This window comes from Oenanthe melanoleuca, chromosome 3, assembly GCF_029582105.1.
Source record: "Oenanthe melanoleuca isolate GR-GAL-2019-014 chromosome 3, OMel1.0, whole genome shotgun sequence".
NCBI lineage: Eukaryota > Metazoa > Chordata > Aves > Passeriformes > Muscicapidae > Oenanthe > Oenanthe melanoleuca.
The window spans coordinates 66,922,524-66,946,041 of NC_079336.1; the positions used below are offsets into that span (position 1 = coordinate 66,922,524).

General features: G+C 47.0%; 1 long non-coding RNA gene across 1 annotated transcript; it reads right to left on the reverse strand.

Annotated features, from left to right (window-relative positions):
• Positions 1–11,798: 11,798 nt before the first annotated feature.
• On the reverse strand, positions 11,799–22,820 carry LOC130251759 (uncharacterized). Its single transcript, XR_008840229.1, has 4 exons — positions 22,712–22,820; positions 22,237–22,376; positions 13,338–13,455; positions 11,799–12,476 (listed from the first exon to the last, which is right to left on the reverse strand). It is a non-coding gene; the product is annotated as an uncharacterized LOC130251759 (long non-coding RNA).
• Positions 22,821–23,518: the final 698 nt, after the last annotated feature.

Consider the following 23,518-nt stretch of genomic DNA (forward strand, 5'->3'; position numbering starts at 1 on the left):
CAAAGGGGATGAAGATGAAAAGAGGACAGAAGTGTAAGAGTTTTCCATGACCGCCTTGTTTCCCCACTGAACCCTCCAAATGCTGCTGAGCTCTGTGTACTAAAATTGCAACTTACCACATACTCTTACATGTCTTCCAGGAGCTCAAGTCCCTATCTCTACCAGTTTGTTAGAGGGCATTTGTTGTAGTGATGGCAACAATTCTGCCTGGGACATGTAAATCTTTGGCTTTCCCAATCTTTGTGCTTTGGTTCACTAGCTCAGGGCAAGCCTTGGGTAGCTGTTGTAACCATGACTCATTAAAAAATATTTTTGTTGTCTGAAGAGTGGGGATAATGCTTGGCTATATTTCTGCCAGGAATTCTGATAATTAATTATTTAATATTTCTAGAGAACTTAGATGTTTGGATACCTTTTGATAGAATCACATATTCCTTTAGCTGTCAAACCACAATAGTACCTTTTCAGCTCTACTGGAGATGCAGTGAGAGATAGTAAAACATCCCCAATGCCTGAACACACTGAGTGACTGGCTCTACCTTTATCAAAGTAAACCACAACAGGTTTCACTACTTGATTGAAATAAAGCCTGAAAGGAGATATGAGAGAGAGAGAGTGAGGGGATTAGTGCTAGTCTTGATGGAAGACTTCCTGGCTGGCTGCTGTTGCCCAGAAAGTCCCTTAGAGAATAAAATTAGTGGGTTTCATGCACACCTTAGTAACATTTCCTCATTCAATGCCATCTATGTTCTCTGTGCTCTCTTCCTCTTGTGGCTGTCCATGTTTCATGTTCATAGTTTTGTAGCCTGGGTCACCCTTTCTTTTGTGGCTGTGCGGATGGGCTTATCTGCAATGTACTGCAAAGGTAGAGTGAGGTGGGGGAAGCAGACAGTACCCAAGTATCACAGCTGTCTGGACAAGTGCTTGTTTCTCTGTTGGAAGGCTCATAGCCTGCATGGGAATCTGCAGAGCTCAGAAACCCAGTTCAGCGGCACCGAGGGACATCCCGCGGGCACTGCTGCCATGTGTGCCCAGCTCAGGTCAGGCTGGGTGCTGAAGCAGCCAGCCTGGGTCACCTGCTCCATAATTTCTAGTCCTTGTGACCAAATGGTAGTGGTGCAGCATTCCTCCTGGCTGCAAGCCATGGCAGTACAGTGCCACCACAGGTGACCTCCACCTTGTGCTGCCATGCGGCACTTGGAGCAAGGTGGGCTGTTTTTTCTCCTAGAACAGGCACAGAGTGGCAGATCTCAGTACTTTGAAGTAAAGCTAGATTTCAGTGCAAGCCAGACTTTGTGAACTTCAGCAGATCTGAGTTTGATTTGGTATCTCAAATTCAGGCATGGATCTGTTCTGGACCTTAGAACAGTTTCTGTTCCCTGTTTGCTATTTGGATGGAAAAAATAAATTGAGATCATTGTGATTTTATCACTGTAAAGAGTCAAAAAATCTAAGATTTTCATCCAGACCATGCAGAACAGACTGATGACTTCAGATATATTGAAACTCAGCTTCAATCTGTTTATGGTTTTTCAGAATTATAATACAAGTGAGCTTGCATAAACTCAATACACAAACTCTGCACCTCATCTTGGTTTCTATTACCCATCTTAAAAGTGGGATTTTTTTTTTTAATTTTTTTTTAAAAAGTCACATTGAAGTAAAGCTTCAATTACATCCTGTTAATAACTAATATTTTAATTGCTACTTAGTGCAAGATCCCACCCCACCAAGGATTGGCATTTAAAGGATTATGCCTGCAGGGGTGAGGACAGTTTGGTTTCAGAGTTGTATCTCCTTGGTGTGACTGATCCTGATGGATTGTGAACAAAATTGTATTGTGAAATACATGTCCTTATTGGAATTGCTGTTAACTTCATAATTGCTCTGTAATTACTAAAGAGAGAGTATCTTACACTTCTGACAGCCAGGTGCATGTATTGCTTAATCTGTCTCCATTATTGACTTGGCTCAGTTCCTGGGGGTGCTTTCCTATTCTCTTTCAGTTGTGCAATACCAAAACTGACTAAATGGTGCGTCTACTGTTTTGTTCCTGCTTTGGAGCTAACAACAGGAGCAAACAGAGGTGAACTTTGAAGCAGCTGAAGTGTCTGGCTGGCCCCTAGCTGCCACTGCTGCAGTGAGCTCCTTTCCTGGCTGGAGGCTGAGCTCCACATGGGGCAGTAGGAGCAGAGCCTGGCTCAGCCCCATCGCCCCTCCTGCCTTGGAAGCATGGAGCAACACTGCAGCATCTGACAGGCAGGTTTGCCAGCAGCTGAGAAGGCTACCAGGAGGGAGGTCAAGGGTCTTTCTTCTGGAGATCTTCAAGCTGGAATCTGGGTTAGAAAAAGTTTCATCTCAAACAGTGATTAAGAATGGGACTGAAATGAGATAAACAGCGAGTTGTCAGCAGCTTCAGAAGCGATTCCTGCCCTAGGGGAAGTGCCATTCGTCTGTTTTGCTGTATACTGGGTCAGAGCTTATGCTAAAATATTGCAGATTGTCAGCTTTGTCTGTGGCTTTGGGAATATTTCAGTGGCCCTTGCTGCATGCACTGGCATTCTAATGGAGCTTTATGAAAGGGCTTTTTTGGTGTAATCTGTCAACAGATAAGCCTAGGGAGAAAGAAAAGGAGAATTCAGTGTCTCTCCCAAGAGAGGCAGCAATGAAGATGCATGCATTAAGCATCCTCCTCTCCCTTTGGTACACCCCGCATAGCACGGCCTCAAAGGATCTTGTCAAGCACAGTGCTAGCTGAGTGGGTGTCCTGCCTGACAAAAGCTTTTCTTAATAACCTTTTTCACTTACATGTAGAGAATAAAGTTATTGACTTCATCTTTCTTTTCCCAGGGAAATAAGCATTTCAGGTATACGTGACTAAAAAACAACAACCCCATGGGGGTATTGTCAATTGTTATTGACTTTCCAGTAGAACAGAAATCAATGGAACAGGTTACTACAGATACAACTTGCTTGTTACACATGTGACAGCCATGCAAAACTCTGACTTGGCAATAGTTTCTTCCAGCATCGATGCCATCCCTCCAAGGCCACCAGCAGTGTTCAGTTCCCGGGCAGCAGGAGCCCCTGGCAGGCTGCAGGACACCCCCATCCATCTGCAGCTCTACCCTCTCTCTCCTAACTGGCCCACGAGGCTGCAGGGCTCAGATGCTTTTGTTGGCATCCAGCTCCAAGCAGCCTCTCAGGGGGCTGCTTATGGCCAGCACCTTTGCTGCCCACAGCCCAGGCTGTTTGTGCCCTGTTTTCTGGGCTCATTGCTGGGAACTTTTTTGCATCTCAGGCTGACAAACTGGCTTTGTGCACTCCTCTGCCAGGAAGATGGAGGTCCCCTTAGGCTATGAAGGCAAAAATTGCCCCTTTTTGAAGATGTTACAACTGTCATATTTCTCTTCAGTCTCTGTTTCAAGCTCAGATGATGCTAGCATTGCTTTCTTACCCTCAGTGGACTGAAAGCATACAAAGCAGCTGGCTTCTCCTGTCCTTTTCTGCTGTCTGCTTATCCACACAAAGTAGGAGTTATCTTTCCAAGAGCCAAGAGTGCACTTTATGATGTAATAGGTGAACTTTTCAGCTGCCACAGCTCGCCTTTCCCCCTTTCCTCTGTTGTTAGTATCCCTTTTCTGCTGAGAAACTTTTTAGATGTGAGACACTCAGCAAAACACTGACATTTCAAGAGGTACTGCAAAAGACCAGAAAAGGGAATTTTGAAATCCAGTAAACAATTGTGTCTTCAAGGCCTCATTGTCGGTGCAGTTCTAGGAAAGACTTTGAACTAGAGAAGGATATGAGATTTTTTTTGCAGTGACTCATACTTTTTATAGATTACCAGTTTCACAGCCTCGGAGGCTGATAAGAATGTCCACAGAGCAGGTGCAGCAGGCTCCCTGTGGAGGCCTTCCTGGGTGCAGGGGGGTTGTGTCAGTGTTGCTGCAGGGAGATGTGCTTGTGTGGATGCCCTTGACTTCTCAGCCCTGCTGCTGTGCTTGCTGTGGGGGCTCCCAGGGCTTTAGGATGCACAACCTAAAGGAGACTGGAGAACATGGATGCGTGTCTCATGATGCAAACTTGCACTGCTAGAGGGTGCAAGAGATGTGGGGGGTCTTGAGGAAAGACCTGCACAGAGGCAGCTGCTTGCCATGACATGGCAAAATGAATTCCAAGTGCCCACAGGTACATGACGGCAGTGGCCAGAGTGTGTCTGAGGGGGCACTCAGCTCTGCCCCCCAGCATCCCTGGATCTGAAGAGAAGCATAAATGGACTTCACAGACAGCCCACCTCGTCCACAGTGTGTTGTTACTGCTGCTGTCCCTTCCTTTCTAAAAAATTTACAGCTCCTTCTAAGACTTTTGCCAGTAAATAGAAGCTGAGGAGAGATGGAAATGAGGCCTGGCTGTGCTTTGTTACATACAGTTACTAAATAGTTACTGGTCCAGCTTGGATTTAAGGCCTGAATTTAAGTGTGACTTTGCAGTAATTCACAACAGACTAGCTTTTGGAACTGCAACATTTTGTTGTCTTTTCCTCTGGCTGCGGCATGTTCCTAAAAGTCCTCCCTCCAAACAGCATGTCCAGGTGCTTTCTACACACATGCAGAACAAATGGGATGTTTGTTTTTTCTCCAGGAAGACAACTTGGACCTTTAGTTCTGTCATCAGACAGATGAGAGTCAGCTGCTCTAGGCCTACTCCCATTCCCAGCCTGCTCTGGAATGTATATTCTCCCATATGTTTGGTTCTCACTGGAAACAAATTTCACATAGGAGCATTTTGTAAAAAGGTCCTGCCACGATTTGGTCCCCCAGTTGGGCTAAGTGCTAGCACAAGTTCTCTTTCTCCCTGGGAGCTGTGCCCTGTGCTGCATGGCTCTGTGGGGCGTTGGTGGCTCAGCATTACCCAGTGATGATGCAACTCCTGCTATCATGATGCACCTTGGCCCTGGCAAGTATAAAAGGCCTCATCCTGCTGGCCTCAGGATGAGTTACCAGCAGGTAACCCCGTCTTTATAACTTTCTTTATGATGTTTGGAGGCAGTGGCTTGTGTGGAGGTGGGAGGATGGCACACAGTTGTCACTGCCTCTCGATTACCTTGAGGCAGGTTAGCCAGGTTGTACATTAACTGTGCACAAAAGCCCAGCAATTACAGAGCCATTATAGATATGCCATTATGTATATCCTTATGTTTATGACTTCATTCTTTCTTAACCCTGTTTCTCAAAGACAAATACTTTGAATGTATGGTGTTTTCTCAGCCTGGGCTGATGCAGTCTTTGTGTGACCTGCCTTACTTCTAAATGAGATGTGCCCTCCTGCCTGCCCTGCTTGCTGTCTGCTGATCCACCCTGGGTCTCAGCAGTATGCCTGGGACTGAAAGACCTCAAGGAAATGCCCATCAGAGCTGCTGGGCATGGGCTGTGGAAGGAGAGGGCCTTTTTTGTGCTGCCTGCAATCACCACATGCTTCTGAGCACCCTGTGAGCTCAGCTGAGAGCTGCCTGCCCTGCTGTGGTCACAGGGGCTCAGCTCCACTGGAGCTTGCTGAAACAAAAACACGAGAACAGACACTGTCTTGAAACTGCTGAGCACTGACTATGGAGGAAGAAGGGAGTGAACAACCCCTGGGCAGAGGGAGAGCAGGGTAAAGCCTGGATCCCTGCATCCTCCACATGGAGGCCTCCTGCACAAAAGGCAGGCAAGAGGGTGGTGTGGGATCTGTGGGCACACCATGGAGGTATTTAGATTCCCCTTTGTCTGTGAGCTGGCAGGCTGTGTGCATGCCATGCATCTTGGCTTGACAAGGGGAATAGCCAACTCTCCTCCGTGCTCTCTGGCTACCATGTCTGCTCTTGCAAAACATGGCTTGCTGCAGGCAGTGGGGAACAGGGCTAGATTCTGGCCTCACAAGGGGGCCAGGGGTGTGCTGGTGTGTGGGGTCATTCCTCTTGGCTGCCAGGGAAACCAGTGCAATTCAGCCTGCAGAGCTGCTTCCAGTGCCTTCCCATGAGCTGGCTGATTTCTCTCCTAATGCACACATTATATGACTGCTGAATGAATGCAGAAGGTGCTGGGAAATGCATGTTGACTTATAGACAGCTGGAGATTTAGTGTGATTCACAGAAACACCCATAGCTGAGAAAATACTCATAAAGCAACCAGCCACTTACACTGGCTTAACACTTCCACTTCTGGCTGGGATAAGGAAGTGCCAGCTCCTCGGGAAACCAAGTGGGCAGGCTCAGGTGTGTCTGAGCTGTGGGAGGAATTTGCCTTGAAAACATTTCTGATTCAGCCTTGTAAACCCAGTGCCTCAGCCCTCGTGCTGGCCCAGGTCAAACCCAACGATGACATCAGGCAAGGGACTTTTGGCACCACTTGGAAGAGTAGTAAGAGCAAAAGGGGAAAGACAAATGCAGACCCAGATTTTGCAACACTTAAAAAACCCCACCAAATTCTGGGGCCAACCATGGCTAAGCTGGGGAATACCATGAGCACAGTTTGCCTCTTGGGCCTGTCTCCCATGCTCTTCCTTCTCTCCAAAGGGTTGCCACTGAGTTTGCAAGCAGAAAATAAACTCAATGTCATTGACTTCAGCAGGTCTCTGTGCATGTGGCAATGGTCCCATGAGCATCAGCAGGACTGCAGTGCCCAGGAAAAGAGGGTCTGGCACAGGCTGAGGCTGGGAGGAACTAGTGAACCCTGAGCAGGGTAACCCCCGGCTGTCTTTAGTGCCAAGCTCAAGCCATGGCTGCCCATTAGAGTGGTAGACAGGGTAGGGCAAGGGGGCCTTCATCTTTTTGGGAAATCCTCCATCCTTCTCCCTGGTGCTGTCCACTGCAGTGGGAGCAGGCTAGCAGATGTTTCACTGATGATAGCCTTCCACAGTTTCAAATTGCCAAGTTTTTCCCTCTTGCTCTCTTCTCCCCTTCAAAACTAAAACAAAACAAAACAAACAAGCAAGCAAGCAAACAAACAAACAAACAAACAAACAAACAAAAGTCCATCTGCTTCCTAAGGTTTGAGATTTTTGGGAGTTGCAGAGTTAACAAGGTGGAATTTGAAATAAAATGGATTCTGAGCTTGAAAAAAAGAAGAAAAAGCAGGACTGAGCACTGAATGTAGTTTTTCTGTGGCACATCCTCACCTGCATCAAGGCACCCTGCTGTTAGAAGGAAACACCCCTGCACAAAGCATACACTGACACCCTCTCCCTTTGCAAGCAGAATTAATCATACTTATGTGCCATATTCCATTTTAATTTTTATTGCACAGTCCAAGATTAAAGGTTAATGTAGTACATCTCCCCATCTCCACTCCCATTACAATGGAGTGCTTTGAATAACTATTAACTTCTCGGTTAACTGAAAGAAAATTGTTAATCATCTACAAGCTTATGTTGCATAAAAATCGTTCTCTAGCTTTCTCCTGACTGTGGGAGAGCCCTTTCCTCAATGCTGACCTTCAACAACACCTGCTACCTGCAGCCTGCAAAGCACAGAAAATCATACTACATGGGCTTATCTGCCAGCCAAGGTCATAAACTGTGTGAATCAGTGGAGTGCAGCTTATGTTTCTTGGTGTTGACATTGATTCAACATCCAGTTCTGCCAGCAAAGATACAGTTCTCTGGCTCTTCGGAAAGCACCTAAAGAGTTGCTTTGTTTTGTCTGGTTTTGTTTTGTTTTGTTTTGTTTCTAATTTAGCAAATCAAGGCTGATCTGCAGAGTGCTGGGTGCTGCTGGGACACTCAGGGTGACAGTACAGCTTGTCCTTCCTGCTGCCTGCCCCAGGGACCAGCTCCCCACTGGGAATCGGCCATGGGGGCAGGGGGCAAAGCCCGGGAGACTTTGGCATCCCCCCTGCCAGAGGAACCTGTTGGCATCTCAGGTGGGTGGTGGTGGCTTCTGCTCCTTTCTGCCTCCTGGTGCAGCTGTGCAAGTGGCCAAGTCTGGCTGCAGAGGTGCGGCCTCCCTGTTGAGTGATTGCACGGAGGAGGCTCGAGTCCAGCCATTTGGGAAATAAATCACCCGCTGTTTGTGAAGTAGGAGGGAAGCACTTGGGACGGTGAAAGATTAGACTGTAAGCCTCAGAAAAATCCCCTTCTGGCTGTAAAGATGGGCTGTGGATGTTGTGTTTTTTAGCTCTTTAAATGATTATTTCTGTGCCAGACTTATTAGGCAAGATATTGTTGGGATCTTGGCAAAGAGATAAACACGGCTGCAGGCTCCGCAGTCACTCCTCTCCACATCTGGTCACTGTCAGACCTTCAGCTAATAGGCTGAGGTCTGTGTGCTACAGTAAACAGCCTCTGCAGCTGCTAGGGGCTAAATGTAACTATATATTGCTCCAAACACAAACATTTCCACATTAGGCATTGCGTGTCCTCCCCCGGCACAGAGCTGCAGCCACTGACCTCGGGAGCCTGCACTGCATCAGCTTGCCCTGGCTTCTCCTTGGCCAGCAAATTCCGTCTCTTTTTATGGCTGTGGCTCTTGAAAGTGAGAGCAACAGCCCCTGCTCAGGTCAAGCTGCATTGTGGCCAAGCATTGTGCAACCTCCTGCGGATGGCTGAGCAGCCAGGAACCTGGCCAGGAGAGACTTGCTGGTGACAGAGGGCAAGGTGGGGAGAAATGGGTGGTGCCAGCATCGGGGAGCTGCCCAGGGAAAGGTTTTGGAGGAAGACACAGATCTCCTGGGATTTTCTAGACATGTCTGGCTGGGTGTCGTCCACAGTCCTACAGAGGACTGGGAGCTGCTCTTGGCTGGGCTTCAGACAAGCTGCCTTTCATGCAAACATGAGATTTCTGTGTACAGTGCCCAGCTCCCCCAGTACTGTCCTTCCTCCCCTCCTCCTCCTGCTCTGCACTTTTCTCTGCTGTCCAAGGCTGGGACCAATTTGGTCAAGACTTCTTTCAGCAAGGTATTTGCTACACTTGTCTCGTGAGAAAGACAAACATGTCTCATCAGCTGGAGCCTTTGTTCACCCATATGATAAAAATAAAGTTTACTTCCATCTAGTATCTGCAGGAGAGCTCACTCACATATGAGGGAATCTGTGAGTGGAGGGGTTTGGTGTAGCTGTTTTCAGGTCTGGCCTGTTTCCAAGTTCCAGGGTTCTGTCCTTCAGTGCCTGCTCCAGTGAACTGGATAGATCAGGGCTCAGGGAGGCTTTGCCCCAGTGCAGCAGTTGGGTGTCTAAAGCAATCTTTCCAGAGAAGGCTTTTCTGAGCATCCAACACAGCAGGTACATCCCAGTTGCCAGCCCCCAGTCTGGAAATTCAGCATGCCGGGCTTTGCTTAAATACCTTCTGATTAATAAAGTGTTGGCCTATTTACATCAGCCCTCCAGCCTGCCTGTCCACTGCACAGCACTGCTTGGTGCTGCAGGGAGGAAAGACTCCTCTTGCTATTTGGTTGACTCCAGGCTGGATCAGCTGGCCAGGTGCATGGCCAATTTCCATTGCTGCTTTGAAGCTGAGAAGTATTTTGAAAAGAACAGAGCCTTTAGCCTTGTAAGTAAAAGCCATTTATCCTAGGGTGAAAAAGTGCTGGCATGGAAAAATTCCAATGCTATGAAAGTCTCTTTTCCTGAATGTCTTGGATACTTGCTGGATTAGGTTCACTGGTAAGGAGCTCAGAATTATGAATGTGTCTTTTACAGAAATGAGCTACAGAAGGAAAAGGCAAGCACTGGCATGCTTGTAAGTGGGACAGAGCGAGATTCCCTGTGGACCAGACATTTCTGAGATTGCTTTTAGAGGTATGGTCAGTATTGCTGCAGCAAATTGAGGTGGTACTAAAGTCCTATTGTAACCATAGCTGTTACTCTTTCCCAGGGGTGTAATATCAGCAGAATACCTTACATAAACAAAAGCTGAGCACTGTTGGCTTTGCTCTGCTTGGCTTTTTAATAACACTTTGTGCTGCATATGGACAGCGTCAGAGTATTTTATAGACGCTAATGAAATTAGTCTCCTGATGCTCTGGCGAGGTGGGGATGTGTTATTAGCTCTTTCCCTGGGCTCAGTGTGTGAGTGATGCAGGATTCCCAGCAGCGTGGGATGCTCATGCCTGCACTTTCCAGTGGCAAACACCTCCTTGGGATGGGACCTGCTGCAGCCCTCGGTCTGCTCCACCACTCCCTCTCCAGACAGTTTCTGACTCCTGGTGCCAATGGTGGGAGTGAGAGGAGGTGGTGGCAAGCGTGCTGCCTTGTCACGCCCCTGCTAGGCACAGACTTTCTCCAGGGTCAGAGCAATCTTCCACCACTCAAGGTCTGCTGGCAGGGACAGAAAATTCAGATCCTCCTCTCAAATCACTAAATGTGTCTGCTACATTTCAGGACCTTATGGCAGCTTGCAGTGGCTGAGGTCCAGGACTTTTCCTACATGGCCAGTGTGGGATAGTGGAGATGCTGGAGAGGAGCTCTCTTGCTTGCATTGTGCATGGCTCTGACCTCTTTGGGTGGAAGATGGGGTGTTGTCTGCAAGAGCTTTGCAATGATCCACCTCACATGCAGCAGCCCCAGTTTGGCCACAAACACCAGTGCTGGCCCCAGGGTTGTATTGGAGCTACCACTGATGCATTGCTTTAAATAGATCCTAAGCAAACCTCTCTGTTTGTTTTTCTTGACATGGTACTGACTGGTGCTTTCCAAGAAACAAGGAAAAAAAAAGCTGGATTCACAGTGGTGACTTTGACTCCATCTGGCAAAAGTAACTGATCTCCTAAATGAGAAAGGCACAGCCATTAATAGAAAAAGTAAACAGGTCACTGTAAGAAGCAGCCTGTTCCTTTCAACCTAGTGGCTGCCAGTGACAAAATCACACTGGAACTTGGTTGCAAGGTCCCCCAACTTTAGGATTTTTTCTGTTATGAGAAAGCCAAAGGTCTTCCCAGACCTTAGATGAGATCTGAATATCGAGTTTAGTATTGGATTTCATAAGGTTTGCTGTACTTTACCCTGTTCTGCTAGGTAAATATTTTGCTTCCAAACCATCATTTGCCTTTCTGGGTCTTGTGGCCTGTGAGGCTGGATCAGCCTGGGGAACTATCCCTCATCCTGCATGAAATAAACTTTTGTGAACTCCCTCAGAATCTTACTAAGGCCCTTCTTTGCTGTGTTACTGCCTTCCAGCTGAACCAGCCTGCAGGAGCCGAGAAACCACCCTGCCTGTGCAGTAGTAACACATGGGCCCTTGAAAGTGGTCTCCATATGCAGAGTGGTGGGAAAATGCCATGCTCAGGCTGTGAAAACACTGTGCTGCAGGTAATTAATTCTGTGATGGGCAGAGCCAAACCCCATATTACAGCACAATGCTTAAATATAGATATACTTGAAGACTTTGTCAGGTCTTGAACACTTTGACAGGTCTGGATCTAAATGTTGTGACTGGCTCTGTCTTAATGGCTGGCTGGGCCACGCACTCCTGAAATCCAAACTGTCCACCTTGTAAAGCTCTGAAGAGAAGTTGCCAACAGCATTACCTATGCACAGCACATTGGGTGGGCTCCTCATTGTGGGGGTGGTGGTGAGAAATGCACTTCAGTTTTATTTCATGGCTATGTTCACACATCTTATTAGGCATACAAGCGCTGATGGGGAGAGCTTGGGGCAGGCTTTTTCTTCCATGCCAGTTGATGAGCTGTGAGGAGAGCGTGAGCACCCCAGAAAGGCTCTGCCCTACTGGCCCTCCCCTTCCCTGCCTGTTGCTAATTAGAGCTCAGCTTTAGCTATGATGCTTGAGTTTAAGGGCCACTTCTACAAACTCTCTTATCATGACATGTAACATTGACCCAGTAGGCACTCTTGGTGTGTATGTAGAAATTCCATCCTCGTCCAAGCTGACTGCTGGCCTTTTGCAACTCTGAAATTTGGGCTCTTTATAATCTGAACGATTAATCTCTGGTGCTTCCCACTTGGGTTTTTTCTGCTGCCTGTAGTGCCCGGAATATATGTTAACAGTCTATTGATGGAAATGATAATTAGGGGATTTGTCATGAGAAATGTGCATGAACTTTTCAAGCTGTCATTCAAAAAAAGATTTTTTACAGTCAACTCTCGATTATCTGTGGGTGCATTCTCAGAGCTACAGATTAGATGTGCCATGTTTAAAAAATGCAGAACTCTTTCAGAGCCATTATAAAGTGTAATGTACAATGGTTTTTTCTCTTTATTTATAACATCATGCTGCTTCTTAGACTTCTTTTTCAAAGGTAAAGGTATTAAAGTATTGCATTCCTATATGCCTTATTTACATATATTTTGTATTATTAGTTTTGCTTTTCTTTCTTTGACCTCATTACCCCGGATACTGAGAGCTGAACATATCAGCTTATAGCATCTGTGGAGGAGGGCATGTGACGTGGTAACCTTTCCCCAGCTGTTTTCTTTTCTTCTGCTGCTGCATAAGAGTTTCTGCAGTGTGATGCTGCACAGCCAGATGGGTTGGAGAGGAAGTGCTCTGCTGTGAAAAAAAAAAAAAGATCTGTACCTGAAGAAACATTACTGAATGACAAACAGCTGAAAGAGAGGGGATGTCTCAGAAACCATTTGTCAGGCTGAAGAAGCATCAGCTTGTTAAAAACAGTTAAAAGGATGAATTGACAGACGAAGGCTCAGTGCAAATTCAGCTGCCATCACTTCAAAAGCCCTCACAGCTGAATCAGCAAATTTATGTTTCCATACATAATGGATGCAGCCAGCATGCCATTATGATGCCCACAAGAAGACTTGTGTTAAGCTCTTTAAATTAGCTGTTTATGATAGTCACACTCTATAGCCGTAACTTATTTTTTTCCTGGGCCTCCTCATCTCATCTCATCTCATCTCATGCCTTTTGTTTTTGCAGCCCTGGGAACAGCTGCCTAAGCAGGGATTTTGGGAAGGGAGTGGTACTGACTCAGTGCTACCATGCTGAGATTTTCAGCCATGCCTTTCATGCTGCCCCTGTGCATTGCCTGCACGTCCCCCTGACTCGTGCTGTGCTGCTGGTCCCCCTGACTCGTGCTGTGCTGCTGGTCCCACTGTGGGCCAGGAGCCAGGGTCCAGCAGTGCCACTGGATTGACCTGCAGGGAGCCAGCCTGCAGGAGTGCAGCTACAGCACTGGGCACACCTGTACCCCTCCTTGGCATCCCCTTGCTGCCTCTGCTGCCACAAACACCTTTCCTCTGCCACCACCTCCTCCCACGGGTCCCTGTGTCACACTGGCCTGCCCCTGTCCTGCTGGGCTGTGGTTTGGGCTGTGCTCCCCTCCTGCCTGGCTGAGCCCCGTTCATGCCAGTGCTGCGTACAGCTAGTGTACAGAAAGATCCAAATTAACCTTATGCAGGCTTTGGCAACCTTTGGGTCCAGATCCCTGGTTTGATCATAGAGTTCTCTAAGAATTGAGACCTGACTTTTCTCAGTGTTGCTTGAAGAGTTGGAAAGTAGCTCAGGATCTTAAAAAAAAATAAAAAAAATCCTGCTGAGTAAAGTATTATTGAATGATTGTCAACATTAATCCAAAACCTACACTATGATAGATTTAATCTCCTATTTTTGGGTTGTTTTATTTATCTATTTATTTATTTGAGTTGAAGGAATGAAGAGGAATAAGAAAGACTAAAAAAACCAACCAAACAAAACCAAACACTTTTTCTATGAAAACAAAAAAATTATATATATATATATATATATATAAAGTTGGCACCTTTTTATTCAAATCTGAAGATTTTCTGAAAGCAATTTTTGGCTGAATATTTTTTTAAACCGTTGGTTGAGAAATGTCAACCAGCTCTAGTATCTCTTGAAGGATGTTGCACTTAATGAAACTGCAGGCAGGGAGGCAGAGACAATACACCCATTGATCTCCCTGAGCCCCTCGCCCCCTTTCCCTGCTGCTCCGCTCTCTCCCGAGGGTGTGAGCCCCATCAAGTGATGTGAGCCCTTCCAGTGTGATTTCCAGGCTGGCAGATGTTTAGTACAGTCACAGCTGCAGGGCAGATAAGGGAAGCACACATCCCTGCCCGGGGGGATGCATGGCATCTCTGCCAGGGCAGCTGGAGCTGTGACACCTCCGGTGGATTTGCAGTGTGGAGACCGGCACAGCACAGTGGAGCAAGCAAGCAGCAGTGTTGGCTAATCCCCGTTTCCTTACACAGGCTCCTGACCCCGTGGAAGGGTAGAAACTGTGTTGCCGGTGGAGGAAGGATGGGGCAGCAGGAGCTCCCTGCAGCACCCTCGCAGCGGCAGCAGCAGGGCAGAGCTGCCTCCAGGGGCTTCTCCTGCCTGTCCCCCTCCAGAGGTGGGACCAGCAAAGCGCCCATGGACACCGGAGGCACAGGCGATGTTTCTGTTTGCTGTGCTATTTCGGGAAGTTTTCATAAGGTAAACAAGGGCCTCCTTTGATTCATTGAGGTCATTAGTGAGCCGTAGGATGGTATTTACATTGCTAAGGTATTCGCACAGGCTCTCTCCCAGGCGGCAAGTTCACCGGGGAGGAGGTGACCTTCAGCGTTTCTTGTTTTGCCCTGAATCTGGCACGCAGGGAGCCTGCCTGTTCAACTGGAGTGCCTGGGTATTGTAACCAAAATAAATCATCCTTATCGTGGCTGGTGGCAATAGTGCAATGGAAAGAGAAAGAGGCGCCTACTTTGCACTTTGTGGAAATGGCATCACTGCGAGGAGTGGGATGGGAGGCTGGAGGATGAGCTCCAGGCAGCTGCAGCCACCACCTGTCCTGAGCAGGGCTCTCCTTTTCGGGGCCAGCCTCCCAGCTTGACGTGTGCATGACTGTGCATGATAGGAGAACTGATCTGCTGTCCAAACTCAAGCAAATAACTGCGGTTGAGTATTTCTAATGAGAGAAAAGGAGAGAGTGTGGAGGTGTTCTGGTTCAGCCTATCACAAATTGACAAGGGAACCCTCTGTTCTCTCCCCTCCCTGTGCAAATCACAAGATGCGACTTTTTGTTTTGGCTTCCTAGCCTGTTTCAATGAGTAGTAGAACCATTTAAGACTCTTGTGTTTTTTTCTGTGGATTTATATGGTTCTCACAGGGCTGAGGGCTGACTGACTGAACTGTCATAGTACTGAAGAAAACGAGCACCTGGAGAATCTATTCAGACCAGCAGTGCTGTGAGTGTCATAATCACAGGAAAAAATTTCACAGCTTGCATTGCATAGAATTGCATTCAAACCCAGCAACTCAATATAAGAGCAGACCATGAGCTGAAGACTGAATTCTCTGATGTTCAGTAAAGTGCAATAATTCTTTCCCTTTGAAGGAGGATTTGTAGAGACCCTGTCCAGCTGCACATTTTCACGAAGCTTGTAGCAGCAACTTTCTATCTCAGAGGCCAAAATGTTTCAAAGAGGATTTTCCGGTTGGTGTCAAGGAAAACAGATGTGAGAAAGGTGGGGAGATGTGCAGGGAAGAAAGGGCTTGTGCTTGAAGCAGAGCCAGGTGAAGGATGTGCTGTCTTCTGCCACGGGCAAGGCACACACTCTGCTGTAACTCCAGGGCCTGGCCATAAGTCAGGATGAGCATGAGTGATGTGGGCATTCAGGCAGTTGAGAGCTTTGGTCTCTGTGGGTACAGGATGTCACTCTCTGCTGCAGGCCCTTCAGACCCCAGGTTTATGCACAGGCTCCAGCACCTAGGAGAGGGAAGTTGTGGGCATCCCAGCTGCAGGGTCAGCCAGGGAAAGTTTCTGCCTTGACCTGTCCCATCTGACATGTGACATCATCCCTGGTGATGCTCTGCACCCTGGCAGAACCAGGCAAAGGGCTTTAAGATGAATTGCTTTAATGCTTCCACACTCCTCCTTCTCTCCCTGCCTCAAAGAGACAAACCTTAGCTTTGAAGCCTTTGAAATTACATCAAAGGATGAGATTTCCAGAAGAGCTTAAGGGAGTTGGGTGCGTTTGTCCCATTGATGGTCAAGAGGAGATGGGGAGATGGGTGCTTAAACCCTGGAGGTGCTTTGAAAATTTTGTCCTGTGTGTACATCCTTGCTGGGGAGGAAGTGAGAAGCAGCTGTCATCTCCTTGGCCTTGTAAAAGGCAGATCTTACTTATTTTTTTGAAGATAAAACATGGTGGATTTGAAAATTATGTCCAAAACTCAAGTTTGCCATGAAAACTTCCAACTGTTTTTTAAAGAGGGATCTAAAAACAGCCTGTGACTTTGCCTGATAAAAAGATGGTATCTGTTGATAACTGAGGTGCTGTTACTCTCTCCCTTCGCATCACTGCGGGCGTCGTGTAACCTTGCCAGAATCCTCTCAATATGGAGCTGCTTCATGTGCAGGTAGTGCCACTGCTCTGCCTCTCTGGGTGTCATCTTTCAGCAGTGCTTTAGTACTGTGCTACTTTTTGACAAAGGATATCACCACTTGTTTGCTTCTGCTGGTGAATATTAAACCTGTGTGGTTTAACTCGTGGTACCTTGGAGGGGAAACTGTGGGAGCAGCGTGCAGCCTTGGGATATCCTCACTGCTGCCAGTGCTGGTGCCAAATGGCTGCTACCAGACTGTCTTGGGACCCTGGGCTGCAGACAGGACTTGCTGGGAGCTGTAAGTGCTGTTTTGGCCAAGCCTGCCCAGAGTGAGAAGCCACCAGGCAAGCATGGGGCTACTGCTGGTGCCCATCCTTGGGGCTGGTGGTGGCCAAGAGCAGAGGCAGTGGGAGGAGGTTTTGGCTGGGGGCTGTGGCCAAGGGCTGGTGTGGATGGGCTCTTGCAGAATGGCAAAGGAAACTGGGCTGCAGCCTTGCTGTTGTGCTATTTTTGTCCAAGGCAATAACAGGAACTTCACTGTAAATAAAAATAGACAAGTGAAGAATTTCCCGAGTCTGTCTCTGCTCATTTCTTTCCTGATGAGGAATTATCCCACTCCAGAAGATTAAATCCTTTCTGTCTGTTCCTTGGAAACTGGGACAATAACACTGGAAGCGAAAGAAGAGATTATGGAGTTGTCACGAGGTCAACAGCAACATATTGTACACTGGGTGCCAAAAATGCCTTCTTTAAAGCAAATAATAGCCGTGCTCTGCGGGGCTCATCCTGAGAGCGTGGGGGCAGGCAGAGAGAGCAGTATCTGCTGCCCTCGGTGCCAGCTGCCCTGCTGAGGCTGGGCTGGGTGCAGGCTCTGTCTCCTGGCTGCCCCAGGGGCCCTGCTGCTGCTCCTGGCTTGGCTCCACCACATCCCTCCCCTCCTGCCTGTCACCCACACTTGGCACCTCACCTTTGGAAGCACACAGCATTCCTGCACCAGCTGATAATCAGAGAAGGTGTGGGGGGTGTGACCTTCTTTCCCTGATGATATCAAGTGCCTTTTTCACAAAAGACAACACTTTGCTGTGAAGTCTGAATTTCTGGGGGCACTTTTTTCTTACTTTTCTTATCCAGGGCTCTGAAAGTCTCCCACCCTCAGCCACTGAATGAGTCTTTTGGCTAATAACTGCTCTTAATCATACAAGTACACTAACTGCACTCTTCCCACAGAGCCAGGGACTTTGTCACAGTCTTCCTGCCCCTCCAGCGGTGCAACATGATGCTCACTTTCTCCTTTTCAAGTGTCCTTTGCATTTGAGGAAATCCCAAGTTACCAGGAAATGCAAAGGCATTTCAGGAGCTCCAGCAGATGCTTTGGGGAACCTGCAGATGTGCTGCAGACCGCAGATGGGATGTGACAGAGTCAGACTCACACACCCCCAGATGAAAACAACCCTGCCAGTGGGCTCTGTGCAAAATGCATGCTCACCCTTCTCATCCCAGACAGGGTTTGTAGGGAGTTAGTGACTCACTAGGGGTGGGAGTCTAGTTAAAGCTGTCATATGGAGGGAGCGTCAGAAGCTCACCCAGTTTCAGATGATGATTTTTCCATTCTCAGCTATTCATGGCTACAGTAACAAGATGGATAAGCCCACTGTTATTGTCTGTACAGAAAATGAAGGACAAATGGCATCTATTTTCAGAAGCAAATGCAGGAATGTTGTTGGATTTTTCTCCCCCAGATTGTAAGCCATAAGATAGTGTTTTCAAACCCCTTATTTTTGAGAAGTTTGATTATGCTTTAACTAAAACCAAAATGTCAAAACACAGAAGGCACTATATCTTCTCTGAAAGTGTGTTACCCATTTTTATAAAAAACAGTCACTGATATTGATGGATAGATGCTTTGAAGAGAGAGGGGATGTTCTTGCTTCTGACCCCAAATTCCAGCCACCCTGTGATCGAACTTCTGATCAAAGTTTACAAAGTTTGAAACTGCAGAGTAAAGAGAAATGCAAAGCAGCTTGTGAATGGAGAGGTGTGAAACCGAGGGTGTGAAACAGCAGATCTGATCTGCCAGGTTAGCTTTCTCTCTCTACTGAGATGGAACCCACAAAAGATCAGGCAACTCTGCCGTACAGGATTTGAACTTGAGAGGACTTTAAAAAGGCCTGTATGAGATGGATACCTAGAAAAAGAGGGATCTGTGTTCATGTGAAACCCTGCTAGCAGAGTTAACTAGTTCTGGGAGGCTGAATACAGCCTGAGAAGGCCAAGTTCTGTCCTTACTCATGGATACAGCTTTGGTTGATGGCTGTAGATATTCGAAGGATGAAAGACATGGATGGTCTCACCCCCTCTCCACCTCCCGCTATCTACGTGACTGGCAGAGTAGATCTGGTATTAAAGTTTTCTAAGCAAACATGAAGCTCCTCCATGCCTCTTACCCAGGTTGCTTTACTGAGGAGCAGAAGATGATTGAGACTGACAGTAAACGCTGCAGGAGAAAAAGTGGGTGGTGGTTCTAATTTAGAGATGCTCTCTAATTTTACCCTTGCTCTCTAATTTTACCTCTTTTCTCTCTAATTTAGGGATTCAGTGCACATTGTTTGGCTAAAGCTCAGTGGAGACTATGCAGAAAATTGCTGTATTATCCAGTACCTTGCTGAAGCCTGGATTTTCACAGCAGCCTGCTACTAGCAGTGCTGAGGAGAAGGCTACTTACTCAAAATATTACTTCTGTGCTTGTTTCCAGAAAAAATTTTGTATTCTAAGATCATTTTTTTCCTGGAGTTTATGAAAAAAACTATTTTCAGTTCAAAGCTTAGCCCTCTTGGTGTTTTTTCATCATGGCATTAGTCTAGGCAAGTGCTTACATCCATGCTTAATTGTAAATGCATGCCTAATAGAGTTAAGAGGAGTTTCAAAAGTGTCCCCTTGCTGTTCTATTGAACAGGCACAGGCAACGTGTAAATGTAGGTGTCTTGCTGAATCAGAGCTGAGTGATAATATGCTCTCACAAGCTGAGAGGAGCAGTGAACTGCATGTGTTAACAAGGTGAGATTTCAGAGTGGAAGTGACATTAGAGGACAGGGAAACCAGTTTTTAATAGCATCCACTGCTCCTTGACATTGCTGCAAGATGAAAGTCTGAGCTGGAGCAGTAGGATTCTGAGAGATAACTTGGAAATGGTCTGGACGTTCTGCATCTCTGTTGGCTTTCTGTGTGGGCATACAGAGGGGAGGATTTCTTCTGTTCTCATGTCTGGAGTCACACACCTTACTTTCTCATGGCAGGACAAATAGGCCACCAAGAAAGTAGGACACTTGGCCTCTCTCCTTTATGGGAGGTGCAGTGCAGATTGGCTTCCGAGAACTAGGACAGTGCCTCCAAAAGTAGAACAGCTGGTCACCCTGTTCGTGTGTTTGTTGACTTACAAATTTATCCTTTAAAGCTCAAGATTTAAGAGACATTTTTGGCCTACTTAGGGAAATGTTTTAATGCTTTCTGAAAATAGGGGCAGGTGTACTGGAACAGACCCAAACCGCTGTTTTTCTTCTGGAGCACTGAGCACAACTAGCAAATGGAGAATGCACATACTGGGCAAATAAACCCAACAGGTACTCTGTGTCATTTCCTGGATACTGAGTGATACCACAGTGACAAATCCACTCTCCTTGTCTGGGAGGTGTTCACTTTTCAGGAGCAGAACATGGGCAGAAAGACTTGCACTGCAGTGTGAGATGAGGCTTTGCTGCAGGAAAATTGTTACCAAAATCAGACTTGTGTACATGGGTATGCTCTATCTATCTATCTATCTATCTATCTATCTATCTATCTATCTATCCATCATCTATCTGTCTACATAAAACATCTATTCAATCAGAAACTGACTTCCATTCAAGTACACAGAAAGCATCCACAGAGGTTTCATTCCCCTGCATTAAGGTCTTTCTCTAAGTGTAATTAGGTCCATAATGTCTACAATTCCATTTGAGCTCTAACACTGCCAGTGGGATGCTAGCATGTTATTCTGGTCAGCAGAATGTGCCTGGGGATCATGCAGCAGCCTGTGTAGGTAAACAGGAGCAAAGAGGACAAACCAGGTCAGCTACATGGTTCTTGGAAAGAAGCTGCTGTCCTGACTGGTTGAGAAAAACCCCTCCATGTCTCCTGTAATGATGGCCATTAATATTTCCACCTGGTTGTGACTTGGACTAATCCCACAGGAGCTTCTCACCTTGAGCCAGAGGTTACTCAAAGTCACTGTGCTGCTCTGAAGTCTGGGTTCACTCTCTTGGGACTCATCATCAGTCAAGTCAGGTATGAGGTTGAATCTTAATAGTTAGAGAGGGAGGCTAATAGAAAGGGAAGGCTTCCAATTTTTTTTATCCAGGAAATGTGCTATGGTAATGAATTTGGAGCCTAGTGGCTCCAGTTGGAGTGGGAAGCTCACTGCATCAAGAGCAGGTCTTTAATCCACATAAAGAGGTGTTTCATAAGCCATATGTGATGCCCTGCTTTGAATATTAATACCCAGAGCACTTATTCAGCTCACAGCCATTTCATGGAAATGCCATGCCTCTGTGAGGCCAGAGAGAGCCCTTGGGTGCTCCACTTTTGGCTTTTTTTGCAAAGATAGTTTCAGGTTGCTCTGTATTCTTAATTCAAAATTCTCATTCAGCTTGGAGTCTCTGAAACCACTGCATTTATATTACATAATATTAACTGATTTTAGATTTAATGAAAATGTGAAGGAGACTATAGGACAGCAGGCTTGGTCTACTTAGCCAAGTGACCTGTTAGTTATATACTTCATGAAGTTACTTAATCTTCTACAGGGCAGGCTCTTCTCAAATGAAGTAACACAGGAGGCAGGGACTGTTCTGGCAAGCACTCGTGTTTTCAAAGTCCTTCTGCAAAAGCTGGGGAATGAATATTCAGTGTGAACTGAGATGCATTCTAGCTGTGTCAGCCACGCAGCTTTTTTTTTTTTTTTTACATTTTTACCTGAAATTACAGCTACAGAGCCCCTGGTGTAGCACTTGCTCCTGCCTAGTGTCATTCATCCAGAGCTGGGGGCACTGCACCTATGGCAGTGGCAGCTCAAAGTCAAGTGGAGCTCTTAGAAGTGGACGTGGACAACACTGATTGTTTTTAATGTTAGCATTTGCCTGTGATAATGCCTGGGGAAGATGGTTTGGGCTGCTGTGCCTGGCCTTGGTCATACTCCAGCTCAAGCAACCCAGAGTGGAGCCAAGCCAGCTGCCTTGTGGGGGATCCTTCCCACAAAGCCAGACTTAGTGAGCAAATGAGTGGGTTGTCACTTCTGTGCATCGATTGTTACAACTGTTTTTCTCTCCCAGCGCTGGAAAGGGAGGATGTAGCACGTATTGCTTTTCTCCGCGGGTGGTTGCTGCATTTAAATGTGCTCCCTATTAAAAAGTATCATTGTTGTTGTTGCTAGTTGTGGCTGCAAAGCGCCCTTGTTCTCTGGTGACCAGCAGGACACAGCACATATTTGCACAGCAAGAATCCTGCTCTGAGGGAAGGCATAAACTAAGCCTAGTCTTGACACTGATCAGGAAAATAAGTAAGAAACAGTTATGGAAGGGAACATTTATGTGCAAATGTCAAGGACATGGACCTTGAAAAGTGTACTCATAAGCAAACCATCTCATTCTCTTTGCTGTATTTATTCATGCATGAGGCAAGAGGGTCATTTAATGCTCTGGACCAAATCCCTTTGGATTTCAGCTGTGTAGCCTGTGATAGAAGTGGTGTATATAGGATCACACACATCAGGTGCCTTCCAGTGACTCTTCCAGACGAGTGGGGAGGGCACAGCCACACCACTGGCCCAAAAGACTTCAGCCTGGGTGGGTAAGTGCTTGCACAGAGGGGGTCTGGAGCTCCTGTATGAGCAACCATGACATTACTCTGCTGAGCCTGATAAGAAATCCTACCTGGGCCAAGGACAGCAACATAATACGGTAAGGAGAGACAGGAGTATCCTCTGGGGATTCCTAGGCACAGAGCATGGTGTGGAGTTGTCCTGGGCATCTTAATTTCCTAAGCAAGATGAAGGTGTAACTTGCAGAGTACTCTGTGGGGTGAGAAAGCAGAAAATAAAGAATAAAAATGCCTACCCAAACCATAATTGTCTGCTGATGGATTCAAGGAGCATGAAGCAGCATCCTGAATTTTTAAAGCATGTCAGATAACCCAGCTTGAATTTCAGCAGGAGAGTAAGTCACAGCAGACAGGGATGAAAGGCTCAAGTGTGCTGCAGGCAGAGGGAGTTTCAATGCCCCTATACCCCAGGGAGGCAGATGGGAAGGTGAAGTGGGTGCTGGTGTCACAACCTTTGGAAGATCCCTCTCCCCTACCTGCCACTACCTTGGATATGGTCCTCTGTCCCAGCAAGTCCCTTCTCCTCACCTGGTGGGTGTATTTCTCTTCTTGAGCTTGTCTGAGAGATGGACCAGCAATGCTCTCAGGAGGCAAGGAGGTTGTGCAGAGACAAAAAAGAGGCAACAGGGATTTGAGGGAGAGAGAACAGTGGTCAGAGACAGCTGAAAGTCTGCTCACCCCCTGAGAGGGAGGGTCTGACCTCCCGGGCCTGAGAACTGCTGGAAGCTGAACAGCTGTGTTCTTTCTCCCTGCTCATGTACTATCAGCTTGAGAAAACAGCCAGGATTGTTTGTCTTATGACTGTCCCTCCTCTGGACATGCAGAGAAAGCTGTATCAGGTGGAATAGAGATGCTGCCCCCAGATAACTCCCCCTGCCTGCAGCACCACATAGCATCCAGAAACTGAGCCTGGGGTTGCTGCAGCATGAGCAGAGCGGCCTCTCTTCTCAGTTATACCCAACTGCACAATCTGTTCCTCCTTCTCTGTCTGGGGCTATGTGTCTCTGCAAGCTTTTTCTGGGTTTCAAGGGTTTGCTCAGCTCTGACCACAAAGGTACTGAAAAGAGATGGCTGAAAAGGCTGCTTCTGGGGAGGGAAAAAGTATGGTGCTGGAGAAACTGATGAGCAAGGAGATGGAACTGGTGTGCAACAAACAGGTCTAGGATAGTGAAAGGATCACCTCTTCAGTTAAAGAGAATTTGAGGTCTGGGAGCTTATTTAGAGGGTGTGGGACTGGGAGAGGATGGCAGTAAGCCCAGCCTTTAGACTGGAAAGGATTTGGGTGTTTCTCCCTTTGCTGCTCCAGGGAGTGTGTGCCATGCATAGGGTGGGACC